Genomic DNA, 18869 nt, shown 5'->3' on the forward strand with positions numbered 1-18869 from the left:
AAATTTTTCATTTTTCTTCTAGCTTAATGATAATGTTTTTCACTTACATCTATGATCCATTGTTAGGTAATTTTTATATAAGGTGTTAAAGCCCCAGGCTCATTGTTACTTACATGTTATCCAATTGTTTCAACATCATTTGTAGAAAACATATTTTTTCTCCATTGAATTTCCTTTGCTCTTTTGTCAACGATTGATTATGTTTAAGTGGGTTTATTTCTCAGTTTTCTATTCCATTGATCTATGAGTCCATCCCTTTGCCAAAACCACACATTGTCTTGATTACTGTAGCTTTGTAGTAAATCTCAAAATCAGGTAATGTAAGCCCTTTAAATGTATTCTTTTTCTAATTTATATGCTTCCACTGTCGTATATTTGTCTATTATTTCAAGTTTTAATTTATATATTCTGACACTCAGTTGTTATCTGAATACAGGTTAAGAATTGTCAAATCTCTGGTGATTTGAATGTTTTCTCATTATGTAGTGACTTTCTTTAAACATAAGAATATAACAGATATATTGGAGTTTTTTGGGGGCAGGGGGTTTGAAACAAGGTCTCACTTTCACCCTGGCTGGAGTGCAGTGGTGTGATCTTGGCTCATTGCAGCCTCAACCTCCTGGGCTCAGCCTCTCAAGTAGCTGGGATTACAGGCATGTACCACCACATCCAGCTAAATTTTTTAGCATCTTTTGTAGAAATGGGGTTTTGCCATGTTGCCCAGGCTGATCTTGAACTTGTGAGCTCAAGCAATCTGCCCACCTTGGCCTCCCAAAGTGCTGGAATTATAAGCATGAGCCACTATGGCCCACCACAGATTTATTGAGATATAATTTACATACCATAATATTTCACCCATTTAAAATGTACAATTCGGCGTTGTGTATTTGCAAAGTTGTATGACCATCACCACAATAAATTTTAGAATATTATCACCTTCAAAAGAAAACTTTTAGCTATGACCTCTGCTATGGTCTGTATGTTTGTGTATCCTCAAAATTCATAAGTTGAAATTCTAACTCCTAAGGTGATGGTATTAGGATATGGGGCCTTTGGGAAGTGATTAGGTCAAGAGGGCATAGCCCTCATGAATGAGCTCCGTGCTCTTATGAAAATGGCCCCAGACAGATCACTCACCCCTTTTCCCTTGTGAGGACACAATGAAAAGACCGTCATCTATGAGCTAGAAAGTGGGTTCTCACTCAAATTTCATCATGCCAGTGCCTTGATCTTAGACTTCCCAGCCTCCAGAACTTTAAGAAAACCTAAGATACTCAGTCCATGGTACATTTGTTACGACAACTGGAACAGACTAGGATAACTCCCAACCCTTCTATTCTCCCCAGCACTAGGCAACCATGAATATACTTTCTATGTCTATAGATTTACCTATTCTGGACATTTCATAAAAATGGAGTCATACAATGATCATACAGTATATGATCTGGTCTGGTTTGAATATGTATTAGCTCATTTTCACACTGCCATGAAGAAATAATCTGAGACTCAGTAACTTGTAAGGAAAAGAGGTGTAATTGCCTCGCAGTTCCACAGGCTGTACAGGAGACATGGCTTGGGAGGCCTCAGGAAACTTACAATCATGGATGAAGGCAAAGGGGAAACAGGCTCATCTTACATGGCCAGAGCAGGAGTAGGGGACGGTGCCACACACATTTAAACAACCAGATTTCATGAGAACCCTATCATGAGAACAGCACCAAAGGGAAATCTGCCCCCATGATCCAATCACCTCCTATCAGGTCCCCACCTCCAACACAGGATTACAATTTGACATGCAATTTGGGCAGGGCCACAGACCCAAACCATATCAGAATGTGTCCCCTAACATTCATGTGTTGGAAACTTGATCCCCAGTGAGGTGGTTCTGGGAGGTAGGGCCTAATGGGAGGTCAGTGGATTATGGGGGCACCACCCTCATGAATGGATCAATGCTATCATTGTGAGAGTGGATCTGTTATCACAAGAGTGAGTTCCTTACAAAAGAACAAGTTTGGCTCCCTCTTACTTTCTCTATTGTCCTCTCTTTGCCCTTTTGCCATGGAATGATGCAGCAAGAAGGCCCTCAGTAGATATCAGCTTCTTGATTTTGGACTTCCCAGGCTCCAAAATCAAGGAGTGAGGAAATTTATTGTGAGGAAATAAATTTCTATTCATTGTAAGTTTCCCAGTATAGCATTCTGTCATAGCAGCACAAAAGGGACTAAGCCATGGTCTTTGTGATTGGCTTGTTTCACTTGCCATAATGATGTTATAGAATATATTAGTGCTTCGTTTCTTTTGAAAACACTCCTTTTTTTAAAAAAAAAAAAAAGTCTCAAATGTGATAGTACTTTTTTTTATTGTGGTAAAAAACACGACATAAAATTTACCATGTTAATCATTGTTTTTGTTTTGTGCTGCTATAACAGAATACCACAGATGGTAATTTATAAGGGTGGAAAATTTATTGCCTTATAGTTCTGGAGGCAGGGAAGTTCAAGATCAAGGGGCCAACATCTGATGAGGGCCTTCTTGCAGCGTCATCCTATGATGGAATGTGGAAGGGTAAGAGAGAGCAAGAGGAGACTGAGCTCACTCTTTTGTAATGGCACCAGTTGCACCCACAAGGGTGAAGCCCTCATGGCTTAATCACCTCTTAAAAGTCCTGCCACCTTAAACTCTTAACACTGGCAATTAAATTTCAATGTGAGTTTTGGAGGGGGTAAACATTCAAACCATAGCATTCCACCCCTGCCTCCCCAAAACTTTTGTTCTTTTCACATACAAAATACATACATCCTATCCCAATATCCCCAAAAGCCTTAAATGATTTCAAAATCAACTTTAAATTCCAAAACCGAGTGTCATCTAAATCAGATATGGGTGAGACTCAAAGCACTATTCATACTAAGGCAAATTTCCAGTTCTGAGCCTGTGAAATTAAATTATGTGCTTCTGAAATACAATGGCAAGACAGTCATAGGATAGATATTTGCATTCCAATAGGGAGACACAGAAAAAAAGAGAGGAGATCCTAAGCAAGTCCACTCTCTGGCTTTCCTGGGCTCAGTCCACAGAGATGCTCTCATAGGTTGAAATCTTGTGCCTGCAGCTCTCCCAAGCTGGTGTCGCACACTGGTAGCTCTACAAGAACTGTTCTGGGGTCTTAGGAATGGCCCTGCCCCCACAGCTCCTCTAGAACTAGTGGGGAATCTCTGCAGTGGCTCTGAACCCATAGTTCTACTGGGCATTGCCCTAGTAGGGTCTCTCTACAGCGGTTTCACCCCTGTAACAAGTCTCTGCCCCAGGCTGTTCATGACATCCTTTGAAATCTAGGGCTACATTTAAGATCAGGACATCTGCAGTTAATTTTATTTTGTTCCTTTCCAATTTCTTGCTTAATTACTTTTACTAGGACCTCTAGTGCTATGTTGAATAGATGTGAGAGTGGGCTTGTTCCTATTTTGGAGGAAAAGCTTTTAGTTTTTCACCATTGAGCATGATATTAGCTATGGACTTTTTATATATGGCCTTTTATGTTGAGGTAATTTCCTTCTAGGTATTTTTAGTTTTTTGAGTGCTTTTATTTTTAAAAAAAAATCATGAAAGGGTGTTAAATATTGTCAAATGCTTTTTCTGTGTAAACTGAGATAATCGTGTGGTTGTTTTTCATTCTGTTAATGTGGTTTATTGCATTCGTTCATCTTCATATACTAAACTATCCTTGCATTTCTTGTATAAATCCCACTTGGTCATGGTGTATAATTTTTTTTTTTTTTTTTTTTTTTTTTTTTTTTAGTTTTTTTTTAAAGGAATTTTGCATCAATTCCTCAATAAATCCTGATCACGGAATACATTAGGGATACTGAGCTGTAGTATCACAGGCGGAAGTTGAAGAGGAAAGAGGCATGTGTTACATGGACAGAGCAGAAGGAAGAGAGCGAAGGGGGAGGTGCTACACACTTTTAAACAACCAGATCTTTTGAGCTCACAATCATGAGAAAAGCAAGGAGGACATCACCCCCGTGATCCAATCACCTTCCATTAGGCCCCTCCTCCAATGTTAGAGATTACAGTTTGACACGAGATTTGGGCATGTACACAAATCCAAACCATATCATTCTATTTCTATTATTTTTAATGGTTATTTTTGAGACAGAGTTTCACTCTAGTCTCCCAGGCTGGAGTGCAATGCCACAATCTTGGCTTACCGCAACCTCTGCCTCCCAGGTTCAAATGATTCTCCTGTCTCAGCCTCCTGAGTAGCTGGGATTACAGGCATGTGCCACCATGCCCAGCTAATTTTGTATTTTAGTAGAGATGGATTTCTCCATGTTGATCAGGCAGGTCTTGAACTCACAACTTCAAGTGATCCACCCGCCTCAGCCTCCCAAAGCACTGGAATTACAGGCATGAGCCACCGAATAGTCATTATTTTTAATATCTTAATTAATTAAAGAGACAGGGTCTTGCTCTGATGCTCAGGCTGGAGTACAGTGGCCCCATCATAGCTCACTGCAGCCTCAAACTCCTGGGCTCAAGTGATCCTCCTGCCTCAGGCTCCCAAGTAGCTAGAACTGCAGGTGCACACCATCACACTCAGCTTATTTTTAAAATTTTTGTGAGATGGGGGTCTCATCATGTTGCCCAGGCTGGTCTTGAACTCCTGGTGTCAAGTGATCCACCCACCTTGGCCTCCCAAAGTGCCGGGATTACAGGTATGAGCCATCACACCTAGTTTATTAATATTTTGTTATTTTTAATACTATTATTTCATTTTTGTTGGTGAAGGGGACAGAGTCTTGCATTGTCACCCAGGCTGGAAAACAGTGGCACAATCTTGTCTCACTGCAACTGTGCCTCTTGGGTTCAAGCAATTCTTGTGTCTCAGCTAATCACAAGGCCAGGCATGGTGGCTCACACCTGTAATCCCAGCACTTTGGGAGGCCGAGGCGGATGGATCACAAGGTCAGGAGATCAAGACCAGCCTGACCAACATGATGAAACCCCGTCTCTACTGAAAATACAAAAATTAGCTGGGCGTTGTGGCGCCTGCCTGTAATCCCAGCTACTTGGGAGGCTGAGGCAGGAGAATTGCTTAAACCTGGGAGGCGGAGGTTGCAGTGAGCCGAGATCGTGCCACTGCACTGCAGCCTTGGCAACAGAGCAAGACTGTCTCAAAAAAAAAAAAAAAATATATATATATATATATATATATATATATTTGACAAGCTAAATTAGCTTAAAGTATATTTAAAGACTCTAAGGTTAATTTCTTTATTGTTCCTACAAAGAAATAAACAACTTTAGAATGCTTTAGCACCAATCACTCCTGTATGGGTTAGCTATTGCTGCAGGCAAACTATTCTAAAATTTAGTGGTATGAAACAATAGCTGGGGGTAACTCATCATGAATCTAAGGGTCGGCTGGATAGTGCTGCCTCTGCCTCCCCAGCTGGGCTCAGTTATGTGTCTGCAGCCAGGTGATGGATCAGCTGTGACTGGCTGGCCTATGATGGCCTTGGCTCTTTTTTTTCTAGCAGCCTAGCTAGCTCAGGCATGCCTTCCTGGTGGCAGGAGTTCAAGAGAGCAGAAGGGTGCAAGCCCTTTCTAGGCTTCCACTCCAAACCAGCACACGGCAACTTTTATCACATCCTATAGGCCAGAGTCACAAGGCCAGCCTAGGTGTGGAGAAATAGACACCAGCTCCTGATTTCAGGCGCTATAAGATCACATTGCAAAGAGTGTGGACACAGACAGGGATGAAGAATTGAGTCAGTCTTTGCAATCAGTATGGCAGAATCACCCTCCCTCTGAAGTATCAGTTTTATTTTATTGACATTGTCATTATTTTATATAATCAGTATTTTTTTAGACTTGCCCATATGTTTTTTACCATGCCTTCTTGCATTCCAGAAGACCTTCTTACTGAAGCCAGTAAAATATAAGCTCACAGGGGCCTTGCTTCTGGAATAACTTTTTTTTTTTTTCCTGAAGGAATCTTTTTCGAAGTTTGTCTGGTGAGGATCCGTAGGTGGTAAATTGTCAGTTTCTGTTAACTGATGTCTTCATTTTTGCATCAGTTCCTGATGTGTATTTTCACTGGATGTTGAGTTCTAGGCTGCTGTTATTTTTCTCTCATCTCTTTAAGGACAGTGTCCTATGTTGGCCTTAGTTTCTCATGGTTTTGTAATCATTAATTGTGAGCTTACATTTTACTAACATTAGTTTGTAGGGATTCTGGAAGGCCTATGTTTTGGGGTGTTTCTCTGAAGAAGAATAAAATAAATTTATTTTTTGAATTGAGATTTCCTGGACCAAGCAGGAAATATTACCTCAAATGCCAAGCCCTCTTTGGGACAGGTCTGTGGTTTTTGACTCACTAAGGGAAGATCACCCCATTCCCAACTCCCATCACCAAGTATAGGGTGTTTAGAGAGCCACGTGTATGTCCCTGTGGGCCCCCATTTTTAGTGGCTAGATGCATTTTTTACCACTTGTTTCACTAAGGGTCTCAATCCTCTGTGGTGTCCTGGATCCAAATCGCTGCCCTGCTCACGCCAAGTCCTGGTCTCCTGGCGTAAGTGGCACTTGAGTCCCAAAGTCCCAGGGAGTTGGGAGCACCATGCAAGGCAGGAATTTTCTGGTGTCCCTGGTCCCTAGAAATGAAGTATTTTATTAAATGAATTATTTTTCAAGATAATGAAATAATCATTGTCACAATTTATTCATATGCCCCTAGAAAGAAGGTACCCGAGGCTCTTCTCTCCTTCCTCCCTTCCTTCCTCTTACCTTTTTTCCTTCCCTCCCTCCCTCCCTCCTTCCTTCCTTCCATCCTTCCTTCCTTCCTTTTCCTTGTTTTTCTTTTCTTTCTAGCACATCTGCTTTATCTTTGTCTATACATGTTTTCCTTTTGCTGAACTATTTGCGACAGGATTGCCAACATCGTGGCATTTTACCACTCATGTCCTGTATCTTGTAAGAATATGTATCAGCATGTGTATTTTATTATTTTTTTTGAGACAGAGCTTCATTTTGTTTTCCAGGCTGGAGTGCTGTGTCGTGATCTTGGCTCACTGCAGCCTCAACCTCCCAGGCTCGGGTGATTCTCCCAACCTCAGCCTCCCAGGTAGCTGGGACTATAGGTGCACACCACCATGCCCAGCTCATTTTTTTGTGTTTTTCTAGAGACAGGGTTTTGCCATGTTGCCCAGGCTGGTCTCAAACTCTTGGGCTCAAGTGATCGCCTGTTTCAACCTCCCAAAGTACTGGGATTACAGACCTGAGCCACTGCGCCCAGCTGTTTTATTTATTTTTGGAGACAAGGTCTCTGCTCTGTCGCCTAGGCTGAAGTGCAACAGCATGATCACAGCTCACTGTAACCTTGAACTCGGCTCAAGCGATTCTCCCACCTCAGCTTCCCAACTATCTGGGATTACAGGTACACACTACCACATCCAGCTAATTATTTTATTTTTTTGTAGAGATAGAGTCTTGCTATGTTACTCAGGCTGGTCTCAAACTCCTGGGCTCAAGCCATCCTCCCTCCTCTTCCTCCCAAATTATAGGACTATAGCATATGTCTTCTATGAGCAAGTACATTCTCCAACATAATTACAATGCTGTTATTCAACCCTAACAATCTAACTCTGATGAAAGATTACTATCTAACATACAGTTAGTTTAAATTTATCCACAGTTATCCACAAATGTCATGTACAGCTCTCTGTCCAGTTTCCAGTCAGTCAGGACACACTGTATTTATTTGTCCTGCCCCTTTAGTTTCCTTCAATCTAGAATGGTCTTTCCACCTTATTTTGTCTTTCGTGACATTAATATTTTGAGAAGTCCAGACTAGTTTGTTTTGTAGAATGTCCTACCATCTGCATTTTCTATTTCTTCATGATTAGATCCAGTGTAAGCAATTTTGACAAGAAATCTACATAGACATGGGATTTTTATTAAATGACATGAGGAGGGCTGGGCTTGGTGGTTCTCATCTGTAGTTTTAGATATTCAGGAGGCTGAAGCAAGAGGATTACTTGACCCTGGGAGTTCAAGGTTATAGTAAACTAGGATCACACCACTGCCCTCCAGCCTGGGTGACAGAGTGAGACCCTGTTTTAAAAAAAAAAAGTTTATATCACATTAAGAGACTCAAGATGCCAATTTGTCCTATTCCTAATGGTAAATTTGATTACTTTGTTCACATGTCCAAATTCTCTAGTTGTAACTTCTCCCTTTGTACTTAATAAAATAATCTATGAATATCTTGGCTCCTAACAACTTTTCACCTGGTGTTTTTGGTCTCCATTGATGATACTTGCCTGAATCAATTATTAAATTCGTGCTTACAAAGTGCTTTTTTTTATAATTCTGTTATTCCTCCCACATCTAGCACTGGCATTCTTATGAAAAGAAGAGCTTTCTGTCCATCTCCACTTTTCACTTTGTTGTTGTTGTTGTTGTTTGTTTGTTTGGTTTGGTTTGGTATTGTGAAAGGAAAATATCTTGGGCCCCCAAAATCACTAAGGAAAACTCAAGCTAGAAATTGCTTAGGGCAAACCTGCCTCCCATTCTATTCGAAGTTATCCCTCTGCTCAAGGAGATAGATTCATATCTGATTGCCTCCTTTGGAAAGGCTAATCAGAAACTGAAAAGAATGCAACAGTTTGTGTATCACCTATCTGTGACTTGAAACCTCCCTCCTAGCTTCCAGTCTTCTTGCCTTTTTGTCCCACCTTTCCAGTCCTGATCAATGTACTTCTCTCATATATTGATTGATATCTCATGTCTTCCTAAAATGTGTAAAACCAAGCTGTGCCCCATCAACTTGGGCACATGTCGTCAGGACTTCCTGAGGCTGTGTCACGGGCGTGTCCTCAATCTTGGCAAAATAAACTTTCTAAATTAACTGAGACCTGTCACAGATTTTCTAGGTTCACAGTATCACTATGAATCTTTGGATTCCTTTTTAAGAAGGTTTTGAGGGTTAACATTCCTAACATGTATAGATCTTCAGTATATGCTTGATGAATTTTTATATGTCTGTAAACCCAGATAACCACCAACAGTTCTTGGTGAAGATACAGACCTTTTTCTTTCTGCTGGAAGGCTCCTCCATGCCCTTCCCTTCCCAGTTAATCCAGCCCACGCCCCCCCCCCACCTCATCGTCCCAGTGCCTTACCTCTCCATCCCCCTGGGCAATCACTGGTTTGGCTTCTATCTCCTCTACTGGTTTTATCTGTTTAAATATTATTTAAATAAGATCCTATAGTATATACCCCTTTGTATCTGGCTTCCTTACCCTACATTTTGTATGATTCAACCATACTGTATGTATCAGTTGTTCTTTTTCACTGATGATGTGGTATTACGCTGTATGAATATACTACAGTTTGTTCATTCTTTCTACTGTTGATGGATAATTGAATTGTTTCCAGTTTGGGGGCTCTTACGAATATAAGTGCTATGAACATTCCTAGTAAACATATGCATTTTTCTTGGGTACCTATACCTAGGAGTAGAATTCCTGGGTTTTACACACACACACACACACACACACACACACACACACACACACACACAGACCATGGAATAAAAGGAGCGAAATAATGGCATTCGCTGCAACCTGAATGGAGGTGGGGACCATTATTCTAAATGAAGTAACTCAGGAACAGAAAACCAAACATTGTATGTTCTCACTTATAAGCGGGAGCTAAGCAATAAGTATGCAAAAGTGTAAGAATGATACAATGGACTTAGAGGACTCAGGGGGAAAGAGTGGGAAGGAGGTGATGGATAAAAGACTACACACTGAGTAGAGTGTACACTGCTTGGGTGATGGGTGCACCAGAACCTCAGAAGTCACCACTAAAATACTTATCCCTATAACCAAACACCACCTCTTCCTTCCAAAATTTGAAATAAAAATAAATAAAATTTTCATTTTTCTGAGTATTACTAATGTTGGTCATTTTTTCAAGTGTTTATTGGATATTTGGTTATATTCTCTTTAAAAGTGACTCTTTTATCCATTTAAAAAATTTGGTGTTTTAAGTTCCTTTGCGGAAGTTCTTTATCTGTATTCTTAATGCAGGTCCTCTGGTAGCTGTCTGCATCGGGAACATTGTCTCCCAGCACTTGGCACTGATGAGACAGGAAGTGGCAGACCTTCGTGCTGGCTCCTCTGTCGCCGTCTCTGGGCGCCTCCCTGCTTCCGATGCAATGCGATGGAGGTTTCAGGCTCACTTTGTTCTTTCCTTGCACCAAATCTGGAATCAGCCAAGGATTCTTGGTTCCTTTTAGTGAGGAATGACTACTTGTTTTTAAACCTTTGGGGGTTGCTGTTATGTTTTCATGAGCTGATTTATGATGTTTTAATCCAGCATTTCCATTTTAAAGTGTGGGGAGTTGTAGGGAATACCCACTTCATCCAGTGCTGACATGATAGCGTCTGTGAGTGCTTCTTAGCCTTATTTTGCTGCTCATGTAGAATTGGACTCCTTCCAACTTAAAAAAATGTGAGGAAAGTCACACACTACTGGTGGGAAGATGAAAATGCTACTGCCACTTTGGAAAATAGTTTGGTAGTTTCTTATAAAGACACCCATTGACCCAGCAATCTAACTCCTGGATGTTTGCCCAAGAGAAATGAACACATATGTTCACGAAAAGGCTTCTTCAGGCATGTTCCTAGCAATGCTCTTCACAACTGGAAACAGCCCAAATGTCCATTAGCAGTCTAATAGCAAAACAAATTACAGTGTATTCACACAATGGACTACTCAACAATAAAACAAATGAGCTCATTGCAAAACATGTTGAGTGAAAGAAGTCAAAACACTACAGTATGTATTACATTATTTCATTTATATGAAACTCTACATCTATAGTGACAGAAAGTAGAAGGAAGAGTCACTGCTACTTAGAGGGGGCTACTTGGGAAGGGGTAAAACAAACTTTCTAGGGCGATGACAATGTTCCTTATCTTGATTGGGGGGTGCATACAACTGTGTATCTGTTGGTCAAAATTGTACAGTTAAGATTTACATATGCAATGTATATAAAATGTTCCTAAAATGTGTATAAATATGCAAGAATGTGTGTTTAAATTGTGTCTCCAAGTGTTAAGCAAATTAAAAACGAAGGACAGAAATATTAACTGCCTAGCAAAAGCTTGAAGTTGGCTGAGTTGATCAAGTTAATTTAACTCCAGGGGACCCTTTGGCAAAAGGGGAAATAGGAGTTCTCTGCAGTGTTACTGGGTTTCAGGGCTGTTGTCCAGGGACTCAGCTTTGGTTTTAACCTTTTTTACGGGTTTATTTGCTTCAAGAACTTTCCTGTAGTTCCCTTCACCCTCACCAGGTGGCAGTGCCATATTAGTTAGGGGCCTGAGAAAGGTCAGCTCCCAGGAGATCCTGTTGCTCTCTGGAGCACCGGAGCGTGGGTGCCTCTGTGTCATCATCAGTCGCCTTTGAGCAGACTGAATGACTCATAATCATTCATCAGTCTTAGCTGGACATTTTTTAAATCTGTTTCCAAAAATTATATCTAGGGCACATGTGTTCCACCATTGCAGGTATTCGAGAGACTGTGCCTGGGGCCCCATGGAAAACTGGGTGGAAGAGGAGCTCCCAAATCCAACATGTAAACTTATCCCGAAATGGAAGACGTGTGTGCAGCATGATTCCCTGTGGAGGGGTTTGGAAACATGGAGATGATTTCCCTCCACAGAGATGTACCTCTACGACTTTCGGTTTTACTGGGGGGCCCTGGGTTTCACTGATGATTATTCACATGTATTGAGCATTTGCCATGCACCAGCACTGTTTTAATTGTTGAACATAGGTGATGTCATTTCTACTCTAGGAGGTAGGGACTATGAATACCCATTTTTTCAGGAGAAGAAACAGATACCAAAGGGCATTGTGACATCCCAGTGCTTGTGAGAAGGCAGCTGGCTAGACCAGGCAGTCCAGTCTACAACCCAGGCAGGGCACCTGGGACACTCCTAGCCTAGCAGCTAAGCAGATAGGAGAGGGAATTTGGCAAACATTTCCATTACAGTATTTTGCTCTTCATCTCTTTAAAATCTTGGGTGGATTCCCCAGCTCAGTGTTTGTCTCTTTTATTACATATTGTGTACTTGCTGACATTGGAGCCGGCACTTCCAGCATACCTGCTTCAAAGCACACTGTAAGGAGGTCAGTCTCTTTGGAGGCCGGGACAGCAACAACAATGACAAGAAAAGGATTCTATTTTTTTTTTTTTTTTTTTTTTGAGACGGAGTTTCGCTCTTGTTACCCAGGCTGGAGTGCAGTGGCGCGATCTCAGCTCACCGCAACCTCTGCCTCCTGGGTTCGGACAATTCTCCTGCCTCAGCCTCCTGGGTAGCTGGGATTACAGGCATGCACCACCATGCCCAGCTAATGTTTTTTGTATTTTTAGTAGAGACGGGGTTTCACCATGTTGACCAGGATGGTCTCGATCTCTTGACCTTATGATCCACCCGCCTCGGCCTCCCAAAGTGCTGGGATTACGGGCTTGAGCCACCGTGCCTGGCCAAGGATTCTATTTTATCATCGTTACTTAGCACTTCTTTGTACCCTGGTCTTTTTAATGCTAATATAGGATGCCCTAAATATACCTAGATATACATGTCTGTATGTGTATATACATACATATGTATATGTATATATGTATTTAAGGGAATAGAGTTGCAGAAATGTTCCTCCATTCCCTCTTGCTTGTTGTGTGGTAGTGGATACATAACTGGTACAGTACTCGGTACAGTGAGCTGAATGGCCTGTTGAATTCTTGGTAAAATGTACCTGAAGTTACGTTTAGCTCTCTAATTAGTTTGCCTCATTATGTGGGATGTCCTGTTTCCTGCCTAATTGTTTTTGAAAGACACTTTCCTGAGGGATGACTCAGGTCACATCCTGAGCCTCTGGTTTTATTTTCTGGAAGCACACCTTTGTCCAGAATTTCTTATAAGGACTCCAAATTTTAGTCTTTTCATTTTAGTTTTAGTTTTATGCATACACACCAGACTTCTTACATTTTACTTTTTTCCCTTTCTTTTTTTTCTCTTTTCTTTCTTTCTTTTTTTTTTTTTTTTTTTTGAGATAGAGTCTCACTTTGTTGCCCAGGCTGGGGTATGGTGTCATGATCTCAGCTCACTGGCATCTCCACCTCCTGGGCTCAACCAATTCTCACGCCTCAGGTTCCTGACTAGCTGGCACTATAGGTGGGCACCACCACATCTGCCTAATGTTTGTATTTTTAATGGGGAGTTAAGGGGAGTTTTGCCATGTTGGCCAGGCTGTAGGCTGGTCTTGAACTCCTGAGCTCAAGTGATCTGCCCACCTTGGCCTGACAAATGCTGAGATCACAGGCATGAGCCACCACACCCGGTCTGTTTTTTTTCAATACACACACTTGCTCAGCTCAGGGCAAGCTGCTCCCAGCTGGAACCTGTTGCTGCTTTGTGATGCTGCAGCCTTTAGTCTGAGCTGGGACAGGACGAGCAGCTGGTACATGGACCAGTCACCCAGTTTCCCATCGTGAGAAGTATGGAAAGTGGTTGCAAGGGAAACTACCAGAGGCCTCACGATGGGGAAGGCAGAGCAGGACCTGCAGTGGGGAGATGGCATGGAACCCCGCTTGTCAGAGCAGAAGAAGGAACATCTCATGGAAGTGTCCTGGGGAAGAGGCCAAGGAAATCTCTGGGACCCCCAAAGTAAGAGGGTTTGAATGGAAACTCATTAGGCTGAACAAAGAGAGGCGATTGTGGAAAAGTAACTAAATCATGTGGCGAGGCTAAAGAAAGGTAAGGCTTATTTTAGTGAGGTCTATTTGTAGGAATTCTCTTGGCTATGACTCCCCTTCAAAGAGCATTTCTTTTTCCTGGTACAGGGAGGGCATGTTTCACATGGGAGTTTTTATTTTTTGTTTTCAGGAATAAGAAGGGAGTGACTTTCCTGCATCTGCTGTTTCTCAAGATGCCTTTAGCTTGAGGTAATCCTTATGTTACACTTCATTTTCCTCTTTTTAAACACTTTTATTTTTGAGACAGGTCTTGCTCTGTTGCCCAGGCTGGAGTGCAGTGGTGCAATTATAGCTCATTGCAGCTTAGAACTCTGGGGCTCAAGTGATCCTCCCACCACAGCCTCCTGGGTAGCTGGGACTACAAGCACATGCCACTAGACCTAGCTATTTTTTGAAAAAAATTTAAACATCTCGCTATGTTGCCCAAACTGCTCTCAAATTCCTGGCCTCAAGCAATCTCCCTGCCTTGACCTCCCCAAGTGCTGGGATTATAGGCGTGAGTCACTGCACCTGGCCCTCCTTTGAAACATCCCCCATGACGTTTCGTTGTCCAGAAGCTCAGTTGGTAGACTGTCTCCTATCTCAGTGGACCAGTTTCTTAGTTTTTTTTTTTTTTTTTTGGAAGAAGTCTCGCTCTGTCTGTCGCCCAGGATGGAGTGCAGTGACACAATCTTGGCTCACTGCAACCTCTGTCTTCCACATTCAAGCGATTCTCCTGCCTCAGCCTCCCAAGTAGCTGGGATTACAGCCACACACCACCATGCCTGGCTAATTTTTAAATTTTTTATAGAAATGGGGTTTCACCATGTTGATCAGGCTAGTCTCGAACTCCTAGCCTCAAGTGATACGCCTGCCTCGGCCTCCCAAAATGCTGGGATTACAGACATGAGCCACTATGCCTGGCCCAGTTTCTTAGTTTTGAGAATAGATCAGTTCCGTGAAATATGTGTGTCTTATTCCAGGAAGCAGTGATGCAGGTGGCAGTAGGTGTCCATTTAAATGAGGTTTCCATATGGTGCCAGCAGTCAGGTGCTCAATGAGGAGCATTTCTCTGGAAACAAAAGAAAAAACAGAATGGATATTATGATTAGAATAAGGCCCCAGGAAAAAGAATTTCTCTCTCTGACATTTTCCTATCCCTCTTTCACCTCCCCAAGGCAGGACTCTAATCTGATTGTGGATCTAAGACTTTCATTTCAGAGAGGGTCCTGCCTCACTCACCCTGGAGGAAGGAGTACTGCACAGAGATGGCAAGGGGAATCTGGATGGACGGGCATTGCAGGGTTTCCCACTTGGTCTACTAGCATTTGATCATGCTCTTTTTGTCCAATTACATTTCTGCATAGTTGTCTGGGCTTCAGTCATGCCTATCCAACGAAGGTTTTATAAAAGGCCCAAGAGGACAGGGTAGGAGATGTTCCCGGTAGCTGACCCAAGGAGGCTCACAAGAAGGTGAACAAAAACTCATTCCTGTGCCCAGAGGGTGGACTACTCCAACTGCACAGGGCCCTTCCAGACCTCACCCTGTGTGTCTCATCATCTGGCTGTTTACTTGTGCCTTTTAAAATGTGCTTTGTAATAAACTGGTAAACAGAAGTGTGTCTACGAGTTCTGCAAGCTGCTCCAGCAAATTATGATAATAAAACTTAAAAACGAACCCTCTTTGGGTTTTATTATCTTAATTTGCTGGCGCAGCTCACAGGACTCAGGGAAATACATGAAGCTGGTTAGTCAGAAGTTCCAGAGGCCTGGACTTGTGGCTGGTTAGAAGGAGAGGAGGGCATTTTGGGGTGAGTTCTCACCTTGCGGTTTCTTAGACTATCTCTGAGTAGACAGCATCAGAATTGAATTGAATTGAATTGAATTATAGGTCACTCAGCTGGTATTTGCTGCACAATTCATTGCTTGCTTGGCAAGTGGGGAGAAATCCACATGCATTTGGTCATAGAAGTCTTCTGTGTTGGTTGTTGTTGAGGGAGAGAACAGGGTAAAGCAAACTGGGTGTTGTTTTTTCCAGAGTTTCACAAAGATTAGTAATTGGAAGCCTAGTTTCTGAGTTCAGAAGGCAGCCAGTCAAGGTTTCTAGAGTTGAGCTCAGAGCATCCTCAGATGATGGAATGAAGATGGCAGTTGTAGTTTGATGTACCTCCTGGTTTGCAGTTGGAATGTCTTCAGTTACGGCACTGGACCTTCCAGTAAACTTTCTCAGTGGCTCAGTCAACAGCAGGCATGAAGTTTGTCCATACAGGATTTATTGTGGCGATTTCTTTGAAGTTTACATCAAGTGGTCAAGTTTAGTTTGTTAGGGTTTCAGGAAAAGGGAAGGTTTACTTTTTAATGATTCTAAATCAGAAGGGTGGGAGAAAAATTGGAAATGTTAGTTATTGACAAAATGTATAAAACAGCAGGAGCTAGTTCAAAAGAGGAAGACGCTCAATGTTGGTGAATACGGTACTGTTCAACGCCTCCTCAGAGGTTACAGCTTTAATTGAAACAGAACTGTCTCCCTACAATCACCTCAATTTTCATCAGAGATCACCTGAGCTGCTTGGGTCTTCCAGGAAGTAGCCTTCTTTATTCATCTGGAAGGGAGGGGACTCTGTGGGCAAGGAGCCAGGCTGGTCTTGTCAGGGGGCTTTCTGATTCCATGAAGTCAGCTCTAGTTCCTTAAGCCTGTCTGGTCGTATCTGAAAATAGGACATTCCAGTCAAAGCCTTGGCAATATAATTAATGTTTTCAAATTGTGTCTTTTTATAGAAAAAGTAGATTCTTGTTGAACCTGTGAAAACAGCTATATTGCCATGAAAATAAGAATACTCAAAGTTTCCAGAATTCTGGAGGAATCAGGTAGGCAGAAAAGGAAAAACGTCTCAACTTTATTTACAAAGGTATAATTTACCAGACTGCTGCAAGCTATAGATAGCTTAAGAAAAAAAGGGTTTCCTTAAATATGGTAAACAAAACATTAAAGAATCACCAGTGTTTTAAACAGTTATACAAACTACGGTCATCTTCTTTGGTTCATTTAGTTCCATGTAATTCATTCTCGTTCTGCTCTATGCTAGATTAGCAGTTTTCTGAATCCATCCATTTTTTCCCTTCATTAGAGCTGTGGAAATTCTTACCATGTTCAATGGTATGATCTGAACATTGTGAGTGGCCTGTATGATTGCACAGTGCTTGTCAAAGTCTTTCCATGAATCTATTTGAAGATGAAACACTTTTGTCTGTAGCTGATTGTAAGAGCTTTCGGGAAAGCATCAGAGTACAGCCACCACCTGTGATAGACAAAACAAACTAACAAAAACAACAACCCTCTAAAATAGCCATGATTGAGGATATGGTGAGAGTTTACTGTAATAGAGTTGACAAGAAAATTTTATTATTTCTGTGCAATGCAACACCTTAAGATACCTAGAATTATGACTGATTATATGGACACTAAGGGCATTGATAAATTCCTAGGGATTTCACATACAGGCATACATCATTTTTCTTGCACTTTTATTCTTTATTACATTTTGCAGATATTGTGTTTCTTACAAATGGAAGGTTTGTGGCCATCCTGCATGGGCATGATTTATCCAACAGCGTGTGCTCACTTCATGTCTCTGTGTCACACCTTGGTAATTCTCACAATATTTTAAACTTTGTCACAGTTGTTGTATCTGTTATGGTGATGTGTGATCAGTGATTTTTAATGCTACCATTGCAGCTGTTTGGGGGCACCATGAACTACCTACCATTGATATGGCGAACTTAATTGACAAATGTGTGTTCTGACTGTTTCTTTGACCAGATGCTCCCCTACCCACCTTTCTCGGGCCTCCCTATTTCCCTGAGACACAACAATATTGAAATTAGGCCAATTAATAATCCTATCATAGCCTGTAAGTGTTCAAGTGAAAGGAAGGGTCACATGTTTCTCACTTTAAATCAAAAGCTAGAACTGATTAAGCTTAGTAAGGAAGGCATGTCCAAAGCTGAGACAAGCTGAAAGCTAGTCTTGTTGCACAAATAGTTAGCGAAGTTGTGAATGCAAAGGAAAAGTTTTTGAAGAAAATTGAACGTGCTACTCTAGTGAACATATAAATGATAACAAAGCAGCGCAGCCTTATTGCTGACAAGGAGAAAGTTTGAGTGATCTGGATAGAAGATGAAACCAGCCACAATATTCCCTTAAGCCAAAGCCTAATCCAGAGCAAGCCTTCTACGAAGGCTTAGAGTGGTAAGGAAGCTGTAGAAGAAAAGTTTGAAACTACCAGAGGTTGGTTCATGAGGTTTAAGGAAAGAAACCAGCCCCATCACATAAATTAAATGCAAGGTGAAAGCAGCCAGTGCTGACAGAGAAAACACAAGTTATCCAGGATATCTAAGATCATTGATGAAGGTGGCCACACTCCACAACAGATTTTCAATGTAGACAAAACAGCTTTTTCTTTTTCTGTTTTTTGTTTTTTTTTTGTTTTTTTTTTGGTTTTTTTGAGACAGAGTCTCGCTCTGTCCCCAGGCTGGAGCAAAGTGGTGTGATCTCAGCTCACTGTAACCTCCGCCTCCCAGGTTCAAGCAATTCTCCTGTCTCAGCCTCCTGAGTAGCTGGGACTATAGGTGTGTGCCACCACTCCTGGCTAATTTTTGTATTTTTACTAAAAATGGGGTTTCACCATATTGGCCAGGACGGTCTTGATCTCTTGACCTTGTGATCTGCCCCCCTTGGCCTCTCAAAGTGCTGGGATTACAGGTGTGAGCCACCGTGCCTGGCCCAAAACAGCTTTTTTTTTGGAAGAAGATGCCATCTGGGACTTTCATAGCTAGAGATAAGTCAATGTGTGGCTTCAAAACTTCAAGGGACAGGCCAACTCTCTTGTTAGAGCTAATGCAGCTGGTGACTTTAAATTGAAGCCAGTGTTCATTTATCATTTTTAAAATCCTAGGGTCCTTAAGCATTGTGTTAAATCTACTCTGCCTGTGCACTGTAAATGGAGCAACAAAGCCTGAATGACAGCACATCTGTTTATAGCATGGTTTACTAAGT

Source organism: Cebus imitator, unplaced genomic scaffold (genome assembly GCF_001604975.1).
Source record: "Cebus imitator isolate Cc_AM_T3 unplaced genomic scaffold, Cebus_imitator-1.0 Scaffold770, whole genome shotgun sequence".
In the NCBI taxonomy this organism is placed as follows: Eukaryota; Metazoa; Chordata; class Mammalia; order Primates; family Cebidae; genus Cebus; species Cebus imitator.